This window comes from Poecilia reticulata, chromosome 7 (genome assembly GCF_904066995.2).
Source record: "Poecilia reticulata chromosome 7, P_reticulata-male-v2, whole genome shotgun sequence".
Lineage (NCBI taxonomy): Eukaryota > Metazoa > Chordata > Actinopteri > Cyprinodontiformes > Poeciliidae > Poecilia > Poecilia reticulata.
The window spans coordinates 27,755,147-27,777,671 of record NC_088836.1 but is presented as its reverse complement, the minus strand read 5'-3'; the positions used below and the strand labels follow the sequence as shown (position 1 = coordinate 27,777,671).

Below are 22,525 nucleotides of genomic sequence, written 5' to 3'. Positions count from 1 at the left end.
GATACATTTCAGCTCCTAGTCTTGGAAGGAATCATCTTCGTGAAGTAGATTTGTAAATCCGTGTAACTCAGTCACTGAAGGATGGGTGAGTTAATGCATCAAAAGCCCACCTTATACATTATGAAAACATTCCCAACCTTTCTTTCAAAAGAAACCTTTTATATAACTTTGCTGTTTGAAAACGAGGGATTGTTAAAACATTTCTTTGATATCAATCACATTTATTCATGTACAAGATGTCAGACTTATTTTGTATTCATGCCACTTTTGAAAGTCAAAACTTAAATGTAATTATTGAGCTTTTATGTGATAAACTAGTGCATAATTGTGAATTAGAGCAAAAATAAATATTTTTTTCTTTTACAAATGAGCATTTGAAAAGTGTGGCATGCAGTTGTATTCAGCACGTCATTCTGATACCCCTGATGCATTATCCAGTGCAGCCAGGCTTCTTTAGAAGCCACCTAATTAGCAACTAGTGTTAATGTGAGTTTAATTTAGTATTAGTATAATTACCTCCATTTTGTAAACGCCTCAGGTGTCTGATGGAGAACAAATACCATCAGGTAGGTCATATTTAATATCCTGACAAGTTTAAGTCAGGATTAGGTTAGAAAAAAGTTACCAACTTTTGTTCGTAAACACAATTTAATCCACAACCGCAAACTGACTAAGAAATGTTGGCTCACCTGAACTGTCGAGGTGTGAAAGGAAAGCATTAATCAGAGAAGCAGCCAAGACGACCACGGTAACTGGGTCTCTTGGCTGGGGAGCTGCAGAGATCCACAGTCAGTTTGATGAATCTGTCAACAGAAAAACCATTTGTCCTCTAATCCATAAATCTACTTTTATATCAAAGTAGCAAGAAGAAAAGCATTGCTGAAAGACAACAAAGCCACAAGAACGTGCATTTAAAGTTTGCCACAAGCCACATATGGGACAAAGCAAACACGTGGATGATGTACGCCAAGCAAACTGGACTTTCAAGGCAAATGAACCAGAGTTTGAATAAAGTGGACTAAACAGGGCTGGTGTGAATGCAGCCTTAGCTGACGGAATCCAAATGCACATAACATCACATTTATATTTGAATAATTATCCTTTCACAGTTATCCTGATAAAGTTTTGGATGTGACCTAAAATATTTGAAAAGTTAGAGAGGTCTAAATGTCTTGTAATGGTGCTGTTGGCAAATAAATATTAGGGGACATTTTGGTTTTAGAATCCTGCTGATGGGGCCTGACCTCACCATTCGGAGCAGACTAATACAAACAGGTGATAGGTTGTCTGTAATTACCACCTCAGACTATTACCTCAACTCACACACACACACACACTCACACCCACACATGCACACAGAAAGCAGAACTGAATAACACTGAATAATCATTGTGGCTGGCGAGACTTCCCTCATCATTACCCCAGCAGGCAGGAGATGGAAAAATCCCACTCCTGCTATATCTCACTGCTCTGGTGCATGGCTAATATCAGGAATATGGAGATTCTTTTTGCACAAGGTTGGGAACATACATCAAGCTCCATCAGCGTTAGTCACCCCCATCACCCCAAAACCTTACCTTAGGATGAATAATTTTGCATATGAGGTGGTGGGAAATAATCACTGAGTGAATCAGTGTTAAGTGAATGCCATTTGTCACTGTAGTACCCCGGTGTGATGGATGAAACACGGGGTCAGATCTGTTAGACAAAATAAAGCACGAGCGGAGTGGAGGGGCACGGAGGAACGGGGGATGGAAGTCTGTGGTAATGATATGGTCATATGTACACAGCAGAGCTCAGATGTGATTAAGGCGATGATATGATGGGTGGTGTCAGTGGCGAGCTTAATGACTAACGCAATGAGATGGAATTGGAAGAGACACTGGTGTCAGTCTGAAGTGGAATAATGCCTGAAGCCTCTGCAGCAGCAGACACATGGAGCTGCCACAATGAGCAGCCTCATAAGCACAAATTGTTACGGTTGCTGGAGACTTAGACATGCGTAATTAGCCTTACTGCAGAACAATGAAAGGCTGAAATTCAGTGCTTTTGACATTCTGTCAGGCAAATGATAAATAACCAGAAAAATAATGATGATGATTATTTCACTTACTGTATTTGTCACAAATCATCCAGTGCTCCGAGAGGATGTCCTGGTGGAGGGAGGAAAATGAGGAATGTTTCAACAATAATAATGACTACCATCACATGCAAAACTATTCAAAATGCTTTTAAGTCTGTGGTGCAAGTGAGGAGGCTGGCTTTTAAAAAAAGTCTTCTGCAGATTAAAATGTCAGCAACAAACAAGCTACAGTAGAGAGAGGACTATGAATTAGATCTGCATTACAGTTAGACTCTACAGTAGGGCCAAAAATGAGCTCCATCAAGATGACCAGAGACGTGACTTCATGCTGCTTTGTCGTGTCTTGGCCTTTCAGACGTCAGAACTGCTTGTCGCTGCACATTTCCAGTAATATCCTTCTGCATACTTAAAAAGGCTAACAACAAATCCTGTATTGTTTTATGGCGGCAATATAGATTTTATACAGCTCAGAGGAAAAGCGAATTACATCCTAAATTACAGAGATGTCGCTGTGAGATGTCAGCAGCAGGAGTTATATCAGCCTGGTGGCAAGTGTGCCATTTTGGCTGGGAGGCCCGCTGGGGACCTGAAGGCTCCAGGATGGGACTCAGCAGAGACATCTGACCTACAGAATGCAGCGTCAGCTCAAAATAACAAAGTTACCCAAACCCCCTGATGAAACAACAGGCCAGATGATGCCGACATGCAGCAGAGAACACACCGGAGGAAAGAACAAAACTAGACAAACACACACACACACACACGCACACACACACACTTACTGAGGTGAAGGGCATAGACAAAGGCAATAAATCTTTCTGCAACCATTTTAAAATGCACATTAATTTTTATTTACCCAGGGAAGATTTTTTTAAATGTTTCTGGACATAATTTAATGTAATGAACCAAACAGTAGGTTCTTAATGCGGAACCAGAGCTCTTTAACAAACTCCATGCTGGTATCTGGATCATAGTGTGTCATCACACATTACACTCACTTTCTCTACCTTGGTTTTCCTCTTCCTCTCCAGCCGGCTCTTGGGATGGGCCACTCAGGTTGCTGAATCTGCAAAAGGCTGCAGTTCTTGAACGTGAATCTAGAACAGATCCCAAACCCCCTAAAACAATGAGGTCTGTGTAGGAGGAATATTCTGAATCCCAGCTGTGTCACCATGAGGAGGTTGGTAATACTGAACCTCAACGACCTGAAGATGTCCCTTCAAGATGAGTAGGATACCATGCCTCAGCAGACAATAAGTCAACTTGTGAACAGAATGAGACGATGTTGTCAAGCTGTGATAGATGCTCACAGGCACATGACACACTATTGAGACATTGACATTTTTTGTTGTGTCACATAATCACTGGTGTTGTCTTTTCTTTCAATACACTATTTGAGATGAGGATATCAACATAGCATAACTATACTTGTATGTCCTACTGACATGAAATAATATCACTGTAGTGTGAAGCACAAATTGTAAGATTTAATTAACACATTTTCTGGACCTCCACAGCACTTGTCGGTTTCTCATCGACCGAAAAATAAAAATAAAATGGATGAACATGTTGGTAATAGATGTAGAACAAGTGAATCATTTTTTAAAAGTGGATATAAAATCTGCTTTGTCATATTTTGTAGTTAATTATTTAGCAATTCAGAGAACACATTTGCATAATTCTGTACTTCCAGTTGTAGCAGCAATTTTTCTGAACATATTTCCAGATGCATGAAGGATGAATTTTCATCTGGTAAAGTAATTTTGTTGGAAAGCCTATTCACTCTTACTGTACATTAATCTTTGGTTTTATCTTGGAATGGCCTCATTTCCCCTTGCATTACAGTGTGAGGGTTCAGATCCTTAGACAGGAGAACATTTATCACAGAGGTGCCCCATTTATAAAGTGACTGTCCAGACTGGCCTGCTTCCAGGCAGAGGAACCCAACTGTGGTTAACGGGATCCGAGCTGAAATAGCTCACACAGTGTCAGGAGGTGAAACACATCCTTCTGTGTCCTCAGGATCATTGCTTAAAGGTTACAGGAAACTATGCAGATTCTTACAACAAATTGAGAAGTTCATCATGAAAGTTAGTCAATAACAACTGAACGTTCCCCCACACTTAAGTAATAAGAAATTTGTGATTTTTTTTAAATTTTCTTATGTCTGCAAGCGCAAGAGGCCCCAGAAGTTCTTATAAAATAAGTCATTCAGATGCACAAGGAGTTTGACATTTTCAATGTCACTTACAAAGACAGTTGAAGATCATTATTCATTCAAGGTATACTGAATTATTCACCACAGAGAATAAGATTTCATCCCACCACAGAAAAGCAGATCTACAGCCCAGTTACAAATATATACTATCTAACTAACGAAATGAGGAAGAGCACCAAGAAACTAAGACAGGAATACACTGAAATGATTTAAATATCTTTATCAGTGTTCTGCTTTAGCAGGCTATGTCTGTGTATGCGTGTGTGTGTAAGTGTAAAAACAACAACAGCAGCAAAGTTGTTGTGTAAGCTCCTTTTATTCAGTGTCATATTCTTGTACAGTGCTCTGCAATTACTGGCTCCTCTGGTAAAATTATATATTAAAAAACAAACCTTCAATTCATATGTTGTTACAGAAACATAATATAAAACATGTAAACATTTTATGTGACTAGTTCAGTTGTAAAAAAAAAAAAAGAAAATTATTTATTACAAATTAATCTGTTGCAACTAATTAAATTTGACTGAAATATGATCTTAATTTCAAGCAGTGATGCCAAATGAGGCTACAGCAAAATTTACATCACCAGGTTTCCATGACAACCATTATTTAACAGCAATCTGTTATGTTTAGTAGTAATGCCACAAAATAAGCTGTTTTTGTACCACGATCAACAACAGAAATAGGCGGAGTTTTCCAAACTCCTCCAGGTCTTTAATTGGCATCATGTTGTCAGATTCAGCTTTTCAGCAACAAACACTTCAGGTGGGTCTGATGTAAATGTGGAAAAGCATCTTCCTGTTCAGCATAGTGGACTATTATAGAGCATAGCGCCAGAAACTCTAAAATATCAAGACACTTAATAAAAGAATCAATCAATGTTTATGTAGATATTTTTTATACTGTTTGTGCAATAAAAGTCTTGTTAAAATCTTCCCATTATGCAGAGGATTTTGACAAAAGGCTGTCAAAGAACCATGTGGCATTAACTCCCTAATAAGGTTAATAATTCTCTGAGCTATTAGGTAATGTGTAAAATTTCAGATGTTCTGCTTTGGAGAATGCCGACAGCCCTTGGTTCCGTGTCCCCCATGTGGACCACCATCTTACGCCCTTGATCTGGTGGCCCACACTCCGACAATGTGACAGTGACATTAACAAGCCTCTGCCCAGGGGGCCGGCTTAGTAGCCCTCACTGCTTCTCGTTAGCCTTGTTAGAGAGCATGTGTTGAAATAAAAGTTCCAGGGAATTACATCAGCTTCCTATTGTGCCAACACAATCTTTTTTAATGTCAAAACTATGTATAAATAAATGCAGATTGATTAAATGTGGAAATACCTTGCCAGCTCCACATATTTTATGCTTTTATGTTTGTTTATTGCTGTATAACCAGAAATACATGTGATCCTTAACACATTTAGCAATAAATTAACACATACTGAGTGAATCAGTCAACTGCAGGTGATAGACTTAATGTATTTCTTACAAAAATCAAAAATAATCTTTAAGTTTCCTAAAATATAAAAACTTAACATTTCCATTTAGTTTTTTTCTTTTTTAAGAACTTTTGATTGACTGACAAATGTTTTGCTCTAAATAATTTCCCTGAAAAAAATCTAATTTGACATTCTTGTCAGTAACATTCCTCAAAATGACTGAAATAAATATGTTTAAATGACACAAATGCATTAGCAAAACAAATCATTTGGTGAAAAAACATCCACTGTGTACAAATCTATAACAAAAACATGAAGGCAGTGTGGAGAAATTTCAGAAAGTGTAAAATTCCTCCATAATTACTGTTCCTGCTGCACAGAGCTGACCTGAAACAGAACTTAAACAAACTTAATCTGAGAAGTAACCTGTCATCATTTTTTTGTTGTGTGAAAAGAAAAAATATGCAGAAATGCTTATAGCTCCAAAGAATAATCTCTCATGGATCTGCATCCTGACTTTATAGGTATGAGTTAATCCTGAGATTATGTGCCGAATGTGCTGAGAAAGCAGAATGAGTCGATTAAAACTCTGCATGCTTATTTAACTGATGTTTAGATGAAGTTACAATATGAATCGTGCCTTATAGCCTTTACTTGTAGGAGTTTTGTGGACCTTTTCTGAAACATGAGGGCCACAAAGCCTGCCTGGTCACAAAAGCATGTACAGCTAACAAAACACAGATAGATTGCTCAGAGTTCAGCTGGTACTGATGTGTGTCAAAAAAAAACATTCACACGGTTACACCACCAGAAGCCAGAAATGTTTAAACACGACAGAAACGTTTAAACACGACAAGGTGGATCCATAATTTTATGCTTCCACTGGCTATGTTGTGCATTCAGAGATGGTTTTCTTCACACTTTGTCTTTGTTTCTTCCCAAACTGGTCTCTTCATTCTCCTCTGACCTTTCACATCAACAAAGCGCTGTAATCCACATTTCTAATCCCATTTCTTCCACATTGTTATGATGGGTTTGAACTTTAGTAAGCTGTTTACGCCAAGCACAGATGGATAAATGCACTGGATTATTGTTGTGTGATTAGCTGAATCACTATTTGTGTTAAAATGGCAGTAGAATGTATTTTTCAGGCACATAACGCCATTTTATAGCACAACCAACTAACTATGTTACCTTCAATTGTTATAAAACTGCTTTATGACTTAAATTACAAAGTCAATTTTCTTTTAACGCCTTGAACATTTGCGCGCATCTCTTGATTTTAAATATTGCAGAGTGTGTGTTCATAGAAAGCTAGTTCCAAGCATTCTGTTAAACAAAATCAGAAAAAATACAAAGATCTAGTTTTGCACTTTAAATCTTTGATAAATCATTACTCTCCGGCATGCTTTTGCACCTTTTGCATTGCACTAACCCTCACTTGTGTGAAACACAAGACAAATTTCTTCATGGGTTTTAATCTATTTCTACATTAACCCATTGCTGCTGCGCTTGACCTGCGGGGGTTTCCAGCATAACCCTGTTGTGTCAGCTGGCAGATTCATGTGTCATCTGCATCAGTGAAGCGAAGACGGGGCTACATTGGGTTGTTTGTTGATTTGATGGGGCTGCACGGTGTGGCCTGAGGAGATGGCCGCAGACTCGTCATAGGGTGTATGGCTAGGTAATAAATCACTGGCATGACAGGAATGGTGGCCTTTACAATGTGACAAACCCTCAAACAACAGGTTTAATGTATGTGCAGACAACCCAACAAGCAATTCTACAACATATTAGACAATCTAATAATTGATGTAGCAATGAACCACAGCTTATTCTATTGATGCTTACCTTCTTTTTTTCATCGCTCATTTGTTTTGTCAGTTAAAAGACAACAGCCTGGCAGTTAATAAGAATTTAATCACCCAGAATGTTTCAATATGTGGCTGTTGTCATGATTGATATCACACACAAAACAAATCAATAAGCCGAAGCATCTCATTCCCTAAGATACACTATCTAATCAAAACTATCAATCCTACATGTCCAAACAGGTCTGAAGTCATTACTAGCCTGCAGAGCCCAGAGCTATTAGTGCTGCCGCTACCTAGTGAGCTGAGCAGAGTACCTCCAACATTAGCGTGGTCAAACACAGTTAGAGCTGCAGAATGAATGAATAGCCGGGCTGCGGAGCCTGCAAAGTATGATCTCACTAATGGGTCATGGTAAATGGACCAGATATGGGTGTGATGGGCTCACTGGCCTGCTCTCTGATCCAGAGCAGTGCCTATTTCACAGTGTCTGCCTGGGACCTGGCTGCACTCACTCATCGAGATGGAGAGCTCCAAACAGGTACCAAATTTCAGGATGGGGTTTGTCTGAGGTCCCGGACCAATCATTGGAGGCAAATAGGGAGCTGTCTGTCTTTCAAAGTTGTGAGGGAGCTGATACAGCTTTTTACGTGAAAATCTGTCTTCGGTGACCCTTGAACACTTTAGATCATTTAACCCTCATGGCCTCACATTTGTTCTCAGCCAGCACCGCTTACAGAAAAGGTGCTCACTACAGAAAACTTTGATGCGCCTTTTCAAAGACTTTCATGAGTTTCTTTTTGTCAAAATTTAAGTTCCTAGCTTTAAAATGGTATTTTTCAATAACATTTTAAGTTTCATTCATAGTCTATGTTTAAATAACCATTTCTTAGCTAAAGGATTTTGAATTGGTGCGTTTTCAAAAGATCTCACAAGTATGTTTCTTTTGCTTGAACCTTTAGTCAAATAAAATCCCTCATAAGAAGCATATCTGTTAACAGAATGAGTGTTTATGAGCAGCATAATCTTGTGTTTCATTTATCTCAGAAGTCTGAACCCAGATCTGGGAATAATGCCAAACCCAGGTAGAGCGCTTTCTGAAAGGCAGACACCGTGTTGGAGTTGTTAATTACTGTGACATTAACTACTATTAGCAAGAAGAGCTGGCAACAATATGCCTCTCTACATATGTTCACAGCAGAACTTAGTGCAATATTATACACCACACCAGTTTATTGTGCGAATAAATAGTTTAAAGTGCAAATAGTAGCTACTTGTCACCACTGTCAATATTTGGCAGCCCGTTGGACATTTTCAGGACATCTTAGTCCAGAATATAGTGCAGTCCTAAGATACCGCCGGGCTTCTGGTAGAGGACCCTAGTTCAGAGGTTCCCAAACTTTGGGGCATGCCCCCAAAAGGGGGGTGCGGGAAGCCTTCTGGATGGATGAAAAAAAAAAAAACATGAACGCTGTATGCGCTGGGTTTTTACCTTAGAATGGCCAACTCTCTGTTATTCCTATGTCAATTTGATACAGTAGGGGCTTCCACACTTCCCATATCTGTGTCCTCTGTCACTTTTATCAGCAGTTAAAACTGTTTAAACCATTGTTAACATGAGGTGCGGCAGCGAAAGAGACCTGCTGCTGCTGTGCAGAGCTACGCAGGTTTGTTAGAATCATGGCAGCAAACCAGCAAAACACCAAGAACTTTTCACAGTTTTCCCCCCAAACTAACTGTTGAGTAAAGTTGTTGGATGCAGGTAAAGTTAGTTAAAAGATGACTAGCTAATATCAAAACATCACCTTAAGCTTAACAAGAAGCCTGTAGGCCATCGATATTGTTTATGTCCAGCTACGTAAATTCATTGTGCCCCAAAAAAAGAGTTGATTCCTGTCCGGCCCCATTCTTAGAGATAGGGAGTCTCTAAGAATCCTCGCCCTTCCCCTTCACACATGTCGTTCTACCAGACAGCTATTTGTGATCCATCCAGAAAATGTTTGGAAACCACTGGGGGGGGCCCAGGAGAAAAAGTTTGGGAACCACTGCCCTAGTTTGAGACGAAGAGCCACCCACCCTGCCTAAGTCTGAAATCAGGTGGATGAGAGAATAGTTTTTGTTCTTTATATACCCAGACACACATATATATCCACACACATCCATTCATGACTGAAACCAAAAAAATCAACTATGTGAAAGAAATAATGACTTTATGAAGCACCTTGTTAGTATGAACAGCTTCTGGAGGGAAGATTCTGGCTTAAATAAAATGCATATTTATTCCCTTAGATGGGAGACTCCTAACTCTGCTCTTAAGAGTAGCTGTTGCTTCCGGTTGTAGATACTTTACCAACCCTCAAGACATCTATGCGCGTCTCTAATTTCATTTCTGATCTCTGTCTGCCACAGCTCTGCCACACTGAACTGGAGCAAAAGTGGGGATGAAAAAGGAAGAGAGGATTTGTTGTCAAGGTGCCATCTAGTCTAAGCCCCCCCACCCGACACGAAGGGTAAGGAAAGGGAAAGAAAATGAAACCTGGCTGTCTTAGACGGAGCGTCTTCTCACAAGGATATGTTGCAGAGTTTCTTTTCATCATCAGATCAGAGATTTCTCAGGTGGGGAATCGTTAGGTTGCACTTACAGCAGAGTGAAGATGAGTGTTAAATATTTTTCTATGAAAGAGTGACTATCTGTTCCTTTCCCAAAGTCACAAAGTCTATCCTTGATGCCGGGGCTCATAAGAGACTCGCATTCCCTCCTTGTCTGGCATTAGCAATTACCGTCTCTGAGGAAAGGTCAGGAGATGTTTTTAAAATGCGACCCAGGTCTTTGCCTGACTGCCTCACTGAAATGTTGTCATACATTTATTGGGGATCCAATGAGGCTCCTGCAAGTGGTGCAAAGTAGAAAGGCGTGACACCCTGACATTTTCTAACCAGAGGGGAAAGGCTGTTAGAAGACTTTGTCTCGCTCTGTCCTTTCGTTGCTCGTTGTATAATTCCTGTAGTCTGATCATTTGGAACGAATTTGCAAGTAAAGATTTTGCCCTTTTTATTTTGGAAGGAGAATTTTATTTGAAAAGAAGGACATGCATCTTGAAGTGGTGTAAACCCAATGAAAGCTTTAATTTATTTTCCTACTTTAAATAGATGCTAATATAAATGACTGGGCTAAACATTGATAATTGATTTAGGTAATTAAACCTACAGAGGAAGTTACAATTTCATCAAGATAAGATTATTCATTCTTAAATTACCTTAATTTTAATAACAGAAAATAAAAAAGCTTAATTAATTTTTATATGTAATGCCAGGTAACACTACCAAATATCACATGCTATTCTGTTTGAATTACTTGATTTTTCACATTACTTACACATGTTTAAATTGGACTAAATTGTGACTGGGCAACATAATTATGAACAATTAAGAACAAAAATGTATGAATGTCATTTTATTTATAAATGCAGTTAAGCGTGAAGCATGAACTGTGTTTTTATCCAAAGGTATATTTACATTATTCAGATAATACTAATTATTCAATAAATAGTCTCATAAAAGCTGAGATATTTCTTTCAAAAATATTAATTGCACCTCATAAATCACTTGGGCTTGATTTATTTATATCACATTGACCCTCTGTATTGTGGGAGCTTCTCAGCTCGTCCTCTCTGCTGCATTTTGGTTTTAACGGTCAAATTTATAAGTTCACTTGTGAGCCTAATTTACTTCACCCCTCAGTAGTTTATGCTTTGTGACATCCATCTTACTTAAAAACGGTGCAGCCAGCCAGATCCCTGCTGTATTAAGATGTCAGCTTTATTACAACACCGAGCGCTGGGATGCAACAATGATTCATCCTGTTTATGCAACTCCAGACAACTATAGTGCAGAGAGAAGAAGAAACATTACAGTCATGGCTTGTGTTGTTGGCTTTTTGACTGAAACAGAGACAAAAAAGTACATAAATTATAGATATAAATATTGCTTAAAGTTTAAATCATTATGCATCAGATTTTGTCTTAATTTATTCCAGGAGAAAAAATGTTTCTTCTGATTTCTTTTTATTTTACTTTTTTAAATAAATTGCTCAGTCCTTAATTGAAAAGTTAATAAAGGTATCTTAATAAAACCCACAAATCCACACTGAACTTAAGAAAACTCAATAAAGATGGGAAACTGTCTCTATGAGTGTTACTGTTCATCTAATGAAAAACGTCAAGCTTTATAAAAACATTCTGTGTACTCAAGGCTAAATTGAAAATACGAAATATTATTGGTTCTGAGAAATACATTTTCTTTTTAAAAACTATATTGCAGGAGACTATTTCATCCAAAATAAAAACAGCTTCTGCACTTCCATTCGACACACACAAAACATTTATCCCAAGCCCCACAATTATTTTGTGGATCATTATCACCGCGCCTGCTTATGGATCTGTCTTGGCCTGTTTTGTTTCCAAACTGTCGTAGTAAACCTCTGCACAACTGCGGAGAGATAAGGGCAGAAGAGCAATGGCAGAAGCAAGCTGCATCATTTGTTTAGACTCTAAACTATGGATAGCTTTTCTGACTAGAGACCATGGCCTTTATTTGCGTTGGGTACCTCATCACGCCTGTGTATCTCTCTATTTATACTCTAGCATACCACAAACAATGACAGGGTGGCCATGAGCTGGGTGCAGCAGCACATTTCACCTTTTTTGATACTTTTTTTTGTATGTCTCCCAATTTTTCTTTCAGACAGGTTTTACTCTTCTTCTTCTTTAGTTGTAACTTTTTGCAGCAGCCTTGGCTTTTACACCTCTTTAAGTGTCAAACTTTGTTGGCAGCACTTGTAACCTCATAACTGGGTGCTCCAAAGATAAATGTTTAAAGTAAACTCTACACAAAGCCAGATGGAAAGCCAAACTAGCAGCACATAAATGAACTCTTACTGGCATATTTTTGACAGAAGGGGTTGGATTTAACTCAGAAAGTGAAACTCGTAGTTAGGTATATATTTCAAACATTTATCGGTGTAAATTTAGCTAATTTTGGTTTACAGGTATCAAATCCAAAATCATGTTTCTCTAAAAATATGAACACTATATTCTATCAAGAGAAAAACATTTTGTATTTTTTCCATTTAATAATATTTAATTGAAATGCATCTCTAAGCTGAATGCCAGTGAAGGTTTGATGTAGTGAATTTACTGAATGTGGTTTGGAGTTTATAAGGAAAACACCATACAAAGATTAATACACAGCAACATGAAAACAAACTGCTGCAAGGCTGTGGAATTACACACAGAACATCGTAAAAGGACAAAATTCTAGAAAAGGAAAAGAAAAACTGAAAAAGATTTCTCAAAGTTAGACTAACTGCATGTCCTGGAAGCAAACAACAAAACAGACCAAAAAAGAAGCCCAGTTGTTAGGAAAGGGAATGAAAGTTCTCACACAAATAATTGAAAAATAACACCCTGATTTACAGTGTGAGCAACAGCTAGAAGCCTGCGAAAGACATCGTTCTGAGAAGCATTCTTCGGAATAACAGGGACATATGTGTGCAATTTCAGAGCTTTAGTGAGCCGACATCGGAAGAAAGAGAAGCTGAAGCCATTTTCGCTGTCGGAGTGCTCCTTGTATTTTCACCAGCCTGCAGTGTGATTGATGACACCTAAAAGCCTCTCTGACCTTTGGGATTGATTTATGGAGTTTATTGTACACTAACTTAATGTTTACTTGTGAATTCATTTGCCCTGCATCGATGTGTGCTATTTGCAGGGTTCCGATTTCAGCCTCTTCTGATGACCTTGGGTTGTTTGTTTCTGAATGACTGACGGTTCCCCTTCCCCTGAGGTTTCTCCTGCGAGATGTAAGCTATCTGGTGTAACTTCTACGCTTAATTCTGTTAAAGGAAATATGAACAACTTACGTCCTTGAACAGAAAAAACAGCTTCAGTATTGGTTTATTTCTTTAGCATATTAAATGTTTTCATGGGCTGCACAGTGGTGCAGTTGGTAGAGCTGTTGCCTTGCAGCAAGAAGGTTCTGGGTTTGATTCCCGGTCCCGGTCTTTCTGCATGGAGTTTGCATGTTCTCCCTGTGCATGGTGGGTTTTCTCCGGGTACTCCGGTTTCCTCCCACAGTCCAAAAACATGACTGTCAGGTTAATTGGCCTCTCCAAATTGCCCCTAGGTGTGAGTGTGTGTGTGCATGGTTGTGTGTCCTGTGTGTCTCTGTGTTGCCCTGCGACAGACTGGCGACCTGTTCAGGGTGACCCCGCCTCTCGCCCGGAACGTTAGCTGGAGATGGGCACCAGCAACCCTCCTGACCCCACTGAGGGATAAGGGTGTAAGAAAATAAATGGATGGATGGATGGATGGATGGATGGATGGATGGATGGATGGATGGATGGATGGATGGATGGATGGATGGATGGATGGATGGATGGATGGATGGATGGATGGATGGACGGACGGACGGACGGACGGACGGACGGACGGATGGATGGATGGATGGATGGATGGATGAAATGTTTTCACTACTGTAGATATTGACAACTTGAAACAAAATGCTTTTGCTACTTTTGGAAACATGCTAGCGTTATCATTTTTCTTGACTTTAGCCGTTTTTAATTTTCCATAATTACTAGAAGTTTCTGCACTTTCACCATCAGTTCCAACCTAGTTGTGAAGAATGAAACACAATCAGTACTTTTCAGTATGTTACTAGAGCAGGTAGCTCAACATTGTGGGATGTTGCATCTGAAATGCCAGCAGCATCACAATAACTGACTTACTGTAAATGCTGTGTGACCTTAATGAGTTTTGAGCCGTGGCGCGTGGTCAGTGTGTTTGGTTTAACTTTAAATTCTTTGACGACCAAATCGCAGGCGTGCACCGATCCCATGAAATCAACATGCTGCTTCTGCTTCCACTGCAGCCCCCATTAGACCCTGTTAAACTGCCACCATAAGCATAACCATGACCTCCTCAGGGGAACTTTGTGCCTGCTCAAAACAGTCAGGGAGCTCTCATGCTCTGTCATACTTAATGTGTACTCTGCTGTGCTCACACTATGCAACAGAAGACCTCTCCAAGACCCCTGTTTTTTTAGGATTTGAGTTTCCCTACAATCTAAAAGAGACAAAAAGTACCGACCTTTGAGACACTAGACATTTTGTCACACACAAAAGTACACTGGTTGACGCCATATTATTAAAAGCTGCAGCAATAAAACTGTAAAATTAAGATACAAACTTTGTAAACATTTTTAGGATACTGTTGGGATGTAACACTGAGTGCAAAAACAGGAGGATGATGTCAAAGAATGACAATAAAGGGAAAATATCCTTATAGAACATAAACAAGAGAAGAAAAGTTGAGCACAAAAGTGCCCTAAAAATACAGAAAAAATCTTAAACTGAAAAAGTTTAGAGGATAAAAACATAAAACCTTGGAAGAACACTAAACCCACCAAACAAATCTTATTCCTCCACAAAACCTTGAAGATGATAAATAATACAAGAACAGGAATCTGTTCTGACCACTACACATTTTATACATACACAACTGAGCTCACAGTCTTATGCAGCTCAATATGTGCAGAGGCTAAGTTTAGCTGACTGAACATGAAAAACGGATCTAGAAACACAATTCCAACGGGATTTTTATGGAACAAGGATAAACCAAAATACAACGTCCATCAGATTCCCTGTCAGCTAACCATGAATGAAACTTTATTTAAAGCCATTGGTTTTCAGCTTGGTCACAAATTATGAGAAAATGTATTTTAAAAAAATAACGAAATCAATTGCCTCCAGAACTTACCCAATTATTAAATTGTCTATTAATGTGTAATTTAATCTCTATGTAAATATAAATGCCTTATGAAGGCCTCAGAGGTTTGTAGGAGAATATTAGTGAACAACAGAGACCAAGAGCAGCTGCTTTAAATGAACAATAATAAATACTGAGCCAGTTCAGTGCCTTATCATCTGCCTGTCATTGTGCTGCATTTTTAAGTGGATTTGAAAAGGCTGGACTTGGGTAAAGGTCAAACAAGATTGAATGAAACTCTGTGCAAAGTTTTTTTTTCCCTCTTGCTTCATCCTTTACAAATTTCTCAATTTAAGCTCAATTCTTAGTGTTGTAATTCTGCTGCTGGTTCTTTGTTTCTGAAGAATATCTGCTCCATAGTTAGGAGTTAAAGCTCGTCTTAAAACCCATCTACTTTACTTGGATTTCAACTCCAGCAGGATCTGGTTTTAAATTGTTTGTTTTTAAACTGTAAGAGTTTGTTTTTTTTAATTATGTTGTGTTTAAATTTACAGCACTTTGTATCAGCTGTGGTTGTTTTAAAGTGCTTTATAAATAAAGATGCTATGGTATGGTAAAGTTATATTTTCTCCTGCTCTGCTCCAGTGCTCCAATATTACAAACAGTTTGTTAAATTTTCCATAGTTGTAGTTTTATTTCTAAAACCATAACCAATGTCAATTAATCTGCTTTGTAAGGGAGACTCCCACTTTTTCCATGTTGTGGATTTCATTGACATGGCTGTCTAGCTGCGGTTCAAAGCATAATTTATATGCAAATGATTAATTAGGGGATGTCTACACCCATTTCTGGCTAAAGACAATAGCGGACGTCAGGCTTGTGCTTCTGGATAGACATTTACAGTGAGAGTATTCTCAATTTTAGAAAAAACAATAATGTTTTCAAAAATAATACTCGTGCACATTTCTATCTTTGCATTGGTTGCATTGTCTCAGTTTTGTGCATCAAAGCCATTTGTTTTTAGCAAATCTTCCTCTCTCTGGGAGTTAAACTGAAAAAGTGGCACCAACATACTGCGACCATTTTGCAGCCTGGAAGACGGTTCAATATAAAAGTAAATAGTACAACAATTAACAAATTATTTGAAGATATTAACTGTAATATTCTTGTGTTATTTTTATTTCTGAAACAAATTTTATGACCAGGAATTTATGACCGTTTAATAAAAGGTTTTAAATTATGTCAACTGCGACCAAGCCTGAACTTACATCAACTTCAATCCCGTCCTGTTTAAGGTCCCTTACAAAGTGTGACATCCCTAAAACGTTTCCAGGTTTTGAAATGTTTAAACCTCACACTCTCCTAATCAGTGCTGTTCCTCTGTTATTGATCAATTCATACACAAACAGCTGATAAGTACAAAAATGCTGGCTAGAAAAAAAAATCCCCACATAGATTTTGCGCCCCCTCTGGTGCAGCACCCCAATGCGTTGAGTACACTGCATACCCACTTTTTGCGCCACTGAAACAAATAGAACATGAAGGGTTTTACAAAACTTCCCCCCAGGCTCTGGTTTTTAGCCAGCAGAGCCAGAAAACACAGACAATAATCACATCAGCTGGGTCCACTGCTAATCACACTAATCACGACTAAAGAAGACAGTGGATGGATGGAAATATATGTGTCCGTTGTGCCTGGAACAAGACTTCGGCAGGTGTTCGGTTCCTCTGCCACCTCTGATGCCAGTCTTCACCCGCTGCCCATTTCTATTACAGCCTAAAGCCAAGGAAACAGCTTGCGAGGCGCTGGCCCCTGATCCCAGCACATTAGTTTAATGCCTAGATGTGTGGAACTGTTCCTGACTGCCTCCCCAGCCTGGCACAGCAGTCTGCCAGACACACACACGCACACACACACACACACACGCACACGCACACCCCCGCACACCCCCACACACGCACACACACACACACAAAGGTTTGCGTCATCTGCAAAGTAGCATCCTTAAAAACCCGCTTGACTCTATATTTTGTAGCTTCTGGCATCCACTGTGGACAGCTGTGTCATGTGGTAGAGACGTAAGCATTCAACATAGTTATAAAAGTAGCAAATATACGTCTTTGTGTATTTGCACTGCTATCTTGTTTCCCTTCCCCTATGTGCTAAATTACTCCAGATTTATTTATTCGCCATTAGCACAGCATGTGCTCATGATTAGAGTTATTTACCCTGAGTAAACAAGATCTATTCAAGTTGATCCGAGTAAATGCACAGCATGTTAGGGAGATGACCAATTGTACCCTAAAAATAAGCCCATCTATCCTCGTAGAAGCCATCAGAAGGAGACCAATGGGGCAACCGGCAGCCCATCTGCCTCTGTGTCAGCACCTAAGTGTCAGTGCTGAGGAGATGCAATCTGTTCCAGATAACCTGCCAGCGGAAGAGAGCAAATAAACATCTGCATGTATATTTATACATTATATCTGGGCCTGCAACCCTGATGAGTGTTAGGCAGATTTGATTCGGAGCCAGAGGTAAAGCTTATCATCTGGTGAGATCCTTTCGTCTGTCATATATGTGGCTTCGCCTGGGTTTGAACAGGTGCATGAGCCGCAGAGAGTCGTGATCCAAGGGGAAACTTATGGGCTGTCAGTAGAATGGGAAATACAAACTCTAATCAGACTTTTTCCACCTCAACAGTTGGAGTGGCTATGGAGTTAGCATTAGCATAAGATGTATAACGAAAAAAAAAGTAGCCTATTAAATATTTTCAAAAATTTTTATAAAAAACAATGACTTCCCAGATTTGTAAGAAAATGTAGATTTTGAGGGAAAAAATTTACTGAAAATGTTTGAACTATGAAGGGATTTTTACTAAAGTTGTTTTTTAAAAATTGGGAATTAAATTAATTTGCATAACATTAATTTTCCCTCAGTCTCTCCAGCGTATAGGTGCCATTTATCTGTTGATTTGCCTCACCTACTCCCTGTCATACTAATCCCCTCTTCAGTTCTTACCCAGCGTTTTGTCTTCTTCACTCTGCCTGCCATGCCTGTTCTCATTTCCTCCTGATGTCTCACCTGCTCTCTGTTTGTTCAGCCTAGTTGGCCAGAGTTATTCAGGCTGCCAAGGTGAGAAAAACTTGATTAGTGCAGTCAAAGCATCTCTTAATAATGTCATTATCCTTTCAGTTCCTCTCAATTTTGTAACATCTGGATAGATTTCAGATGCCCGGACAACGTAGCAGTTTTTTTTTTTTTTTAGAGAGAGTCTTATCATAACTACTCATCAAATTGCAGATATTACAGTATCAAATGTTTAGAAAGAAAATGCCAAATTATTATTTACCTAAGGCAGCTGATCTCAAGGCAGTTACTCAGTAGGACGATGATGAGACTATAAGGAAGCAGCTGCAGCTTTGCCAAAATTTATTTTTTTCCAAAGTCTCTGCCTGTCATAGTTGTTTAGGTCCTACTGTTGATCAAAATGTGCAAATGTGTACAAAAAATCTTATGTCCTGAGAGATAAAGGAAAAAGTACCAATGAGTGTGAGTTGTATAAGAAGATAACAAACCGAAAACAAACTTAAAAGCTCCTTCCAGACATTCTTAGGGTATATGCAAATCTTTCAAAACCATCTAATGGCTTTTAATCAAATTTACATTTCTGACATTAAAATTTAGCATTTTATATTATATTTCTGTTCTGCTGCTCAATAGTTGAGTTAAGCAATTTCAGTCCCCGATCTATCACACTACCCCAAACTACAACCGAAAAAGAAATTCTGTTATTGTGTGTGAGTTGATGCCTTTAGGACAGTGACAAGAACAACTGGGTTCATGCACCACCTGCCAATAATGTTAACAAGGACCCAGAGCTGCACACTGATGTGTCCTGTTCCAGGACCAGAGGGAATGCTGGAAGTAATGACCATATCTTTCCCACATGGTGTTTGGTTTGTAGGAATCCTGGCTGCAGGTTGCAATGCTGAGCAGTTAGCAACAAACAGAGTGAATGCCCTATATGTGCTAACAAAATTCCTGCATTTTAGACACATCAGCCTGCAAGATTCAAACTGATTTTGACCTCAGCTGGCCATAAAATGAGAAATGAATCCAGAAAACTGGCTTTAAAATAATAGTACATTTTCAAAATGGTTTGAAATAAGCATGAGCAAGGCTTCATTACCTTTCTGCTTGATTATACACATTTAAAAATTGGTAATGGGAGAAACAAGCTATGCAACATTTTTCAAGAAAATGTTTTTAACCAGGAATACTGCCTCGCAGTCATATCATTTCACGGTGTTTGGGCGATTTAAGCACAGTCACTCTATACGCCGTTACGGTATAATAAGGAGGAGAGGAAATGGTTTGTCAGCCTTTGATGGAAGTTGTGTATTACTCAGGGTGATGGTTGTTGTTTGTTTTCACACATTATAATGAGGCTAAAGTCGCCTGCTCAGTCAACTACATAAACTTTAACATTTAATGCTTGGAACAAAATTAGTAGGACTGAATTATGTGGAAGTAAGCATCCCACACATGAGAGCCAATCAGCTACAATGGGCAGGTTTGTTGTATTTATTGTGGCATAATCCCTCTGTAAGTGCTCTGTAAAATGATGGACATTTTAAAAACCTTAGAGAAAAAAATAGCACCTAAGCTTCCTCATGTAACAGGTTCCTCTATATGTCACCTAATAAGTAGATAGGATCCACCTACAAGTAATTTAATATTAACCCAGCCGTAAAGAGTTAATAGGTATGTTAAAAGAACAAACAGCATCATGGAGAAAAAGGAAGAATCAAAGTTGTGGAGAAGCTTAAAGCAGAGTGTGACAAAGTGGTTCAGTTTGTGTTCACCTCTTGTCCCTTATTCTTTCTGATTCACTTATTTTCCATATTTGGTTATTATGATTAATTTAAACACTGCAATTTTGCTTCACTTACTATCCCGGGTTTGTTTGTGTTAGCATTATTTCTGGATTATGGGTTGAATTTGTTTCAAGGTATATTTAAGGTATTTGTTTTCCTTTGTACTCACCATCGTTTGTTCTTGTAGATGTGCAGCTGGGCCAGCCGCCCGGCCCAGTACTTCCTGCTTAAATGGCTGGATGATGTCAGTGATTACCTTGCTGGGTTCTACCAATTAGAGGGTTTTTCTTTTGTGTATTGCTTTGTTTGTTTTCCTTTAAAGTAACCTTTTTGAGTTATCTTGTATTATGTAATTTATTTTGCAGACAACTTCATTATGTAGGAGTTTGTAAATTAATTTGTAATTTTAGTGTTTCTCTGTTTAGATTTTGTTTGTTTGACCTGTTCCTTTGTGGCTGTGTCCAATCAAGCACAGGTGTGGTGCCAATTGGATATGAAAACAGTGAGCTTTTGGATGCTCAGGGGAGAGAAGTCAGTGAAAAGAGTGAATAAAAAAGTCATTTGAAGAAACTGAAATGGGTGGCTGGTACTGATTTTCTGTTCACCTTCTGACCCTTGTGCCTAAACTACTTTACACAGAGTTAGACTGTAAATAAAATCCATAACTTTGCATCTCAATGAGATTCAATCCATTAACTGACAATGTGAAGCATACTGCAGCACAACTGGAAACCTCCCAACACATGATTATCCATCTAAACTGGCAGGTCAAACAGAGCATTAATCAGAGCAGCAGTAGCAGAGGTGGTGACTCTGGAGGAGCTGCAGAGATCCACAGATCATGTGGGAGAATATTGACAACAGTTATTAGTTGTGCACTCACAGCTCTGGTCCAAAGTAAAAGATATGCATTTTAATTCATAAACATTTTTGAAACTCATTCATCAATAAAATATGTTGAAGATTTTCTTTGTAACATTCTAAAATGTGAAGTTCATATAAATAACTTTTGGAAAGACATTTTGTCCAATTTCTCTCATAAGCTGCACAGAACCCTCTCTGGTGTCCCACTGCTGCTTGAAAAAAAAAAGAAATTCACTTTCTGATCTTTGAGCGGCGACCTTGGTAGGAATGGATTGCTCTTTTTCTTGGAGCACACATATTGATGAAATAAAAGCATAGTTACTGGCAGCAAAGTTCCAAAGTGCATGAAGTCAGAACAAGTTTGATAAGCGTACCTAACAGGCGATCGTGGCTTCAATAGTCAATGTAACTTAAATACAACATTTTTGGGAGGTGAAAAGATTTTCTGTTCAGTTTCACTGTTTTCAGCCAGCTATAACTGGGAGTCTGCATCAAACTGTTGGTGAGATATCCAGCACTTACATCATGTTAAACAGCATCTTCATCTTAAATATAAAAGGATAAAGGTCCAATGAAAAGGAAAGACAATGGTGATCATGACACATCATGTCAGAACAGGTGCAAAAACACCATATTAGCTGATCAAATATCAAAGAAGGCTTTAAGGTTGGAATGACTGTCAGAGAGATCTCACTAACTGTGACAAACATAAAAAATACAATAAAAATCGGTGATGTCCATGAATATATTTGGTCTTTAGTTGAAATCATCACTCATGTGCTTTAATTTGAACCTTAAAGTGATGTTATTTGGGCCGAACACAAAAACAACCGAGCAGATTTTATCCTACCTCTTCATACAGTGGGCTTTGGATCGTAAAACAGTTTTGCTCTGCCTTCATTATCGAGAGCACTCAAGGGTAAAGTGTTTCTCCTCACACGAGTGTACGTGCACTTTAATATTCCACAAACACATCACAAGGGTGCAATCTTGGAAAAAGGCAGTGGTAATAACCCATAACCAAGGCTCACTAAAAGAGCAGGATGACCCACTGATGAGAATATTACGTGGTAAACATCAGGATGCTGTTATGTCCTGCGTGGGGCTGAGATAAAATCTTCACTCACAGTATTCACACATTGGTACCTGCAGAGAATTGGGACAAATTCTCTGTTCAGTAACTCAACTTAGGACCTTTGAGGGCTTTTAGTACATGTTGTAATTATAAATCACGTTTTCTTATTAATTTGGGGCTTTGTGCGCCATTAGCCTGTGGTTATGGATGTTGTACTTCAGTAAAAATGTTATTAAGCAAATAATGTTTGCTCAGTGTTTGATGCAGCACTACTAGGAAATAGTAGTTCCTTCCTAGCACTACTAGAAAGGACCGAAGAAATGTTTTTTGCAATAGTTCACAAATAAATATCTGAAAAGTGTGGCCTGCATTGAATCCACTTTACCCTAATGC

General features: G+C 38.7%; 1 long non-coding RNA gene across 3 annotated transcripts in view; it reads right to left on the bottom strand.

The window, feature by feature from the left end:
* LOC103467803 (uncharacterized) overlaps window positions 1-20,995 on the bottom strand; it is a 42,581-nt gene extending 21,586 nt beyond the window's left edge. For 2 of the 3 annotated variants that reach the window (XR_014088057.1, XR_014088056.1), the window contains exons 1-4: window positions 20,363-20,385; window positions 3,082-3,149; window positions 2,114-2,153; window positions 690-803 (exon numbers count right to left, since the gene is read on the bottom strand). This is a non-coding gene — a long non-coding RNA (uncharacterized LOC103467803). Of the gene's footprint in view, window positions 1-689; window positions 804-2,113; window positions 2,154-3,081; window positions 3,150-20,362 lie in introns of all 3 variants that reach the window. The other variant, XR_534122.2, reaches the window with a different exon arrangement.
* Window positions 20,996-22,525: the final 1,530 nt, after the last annotated feature.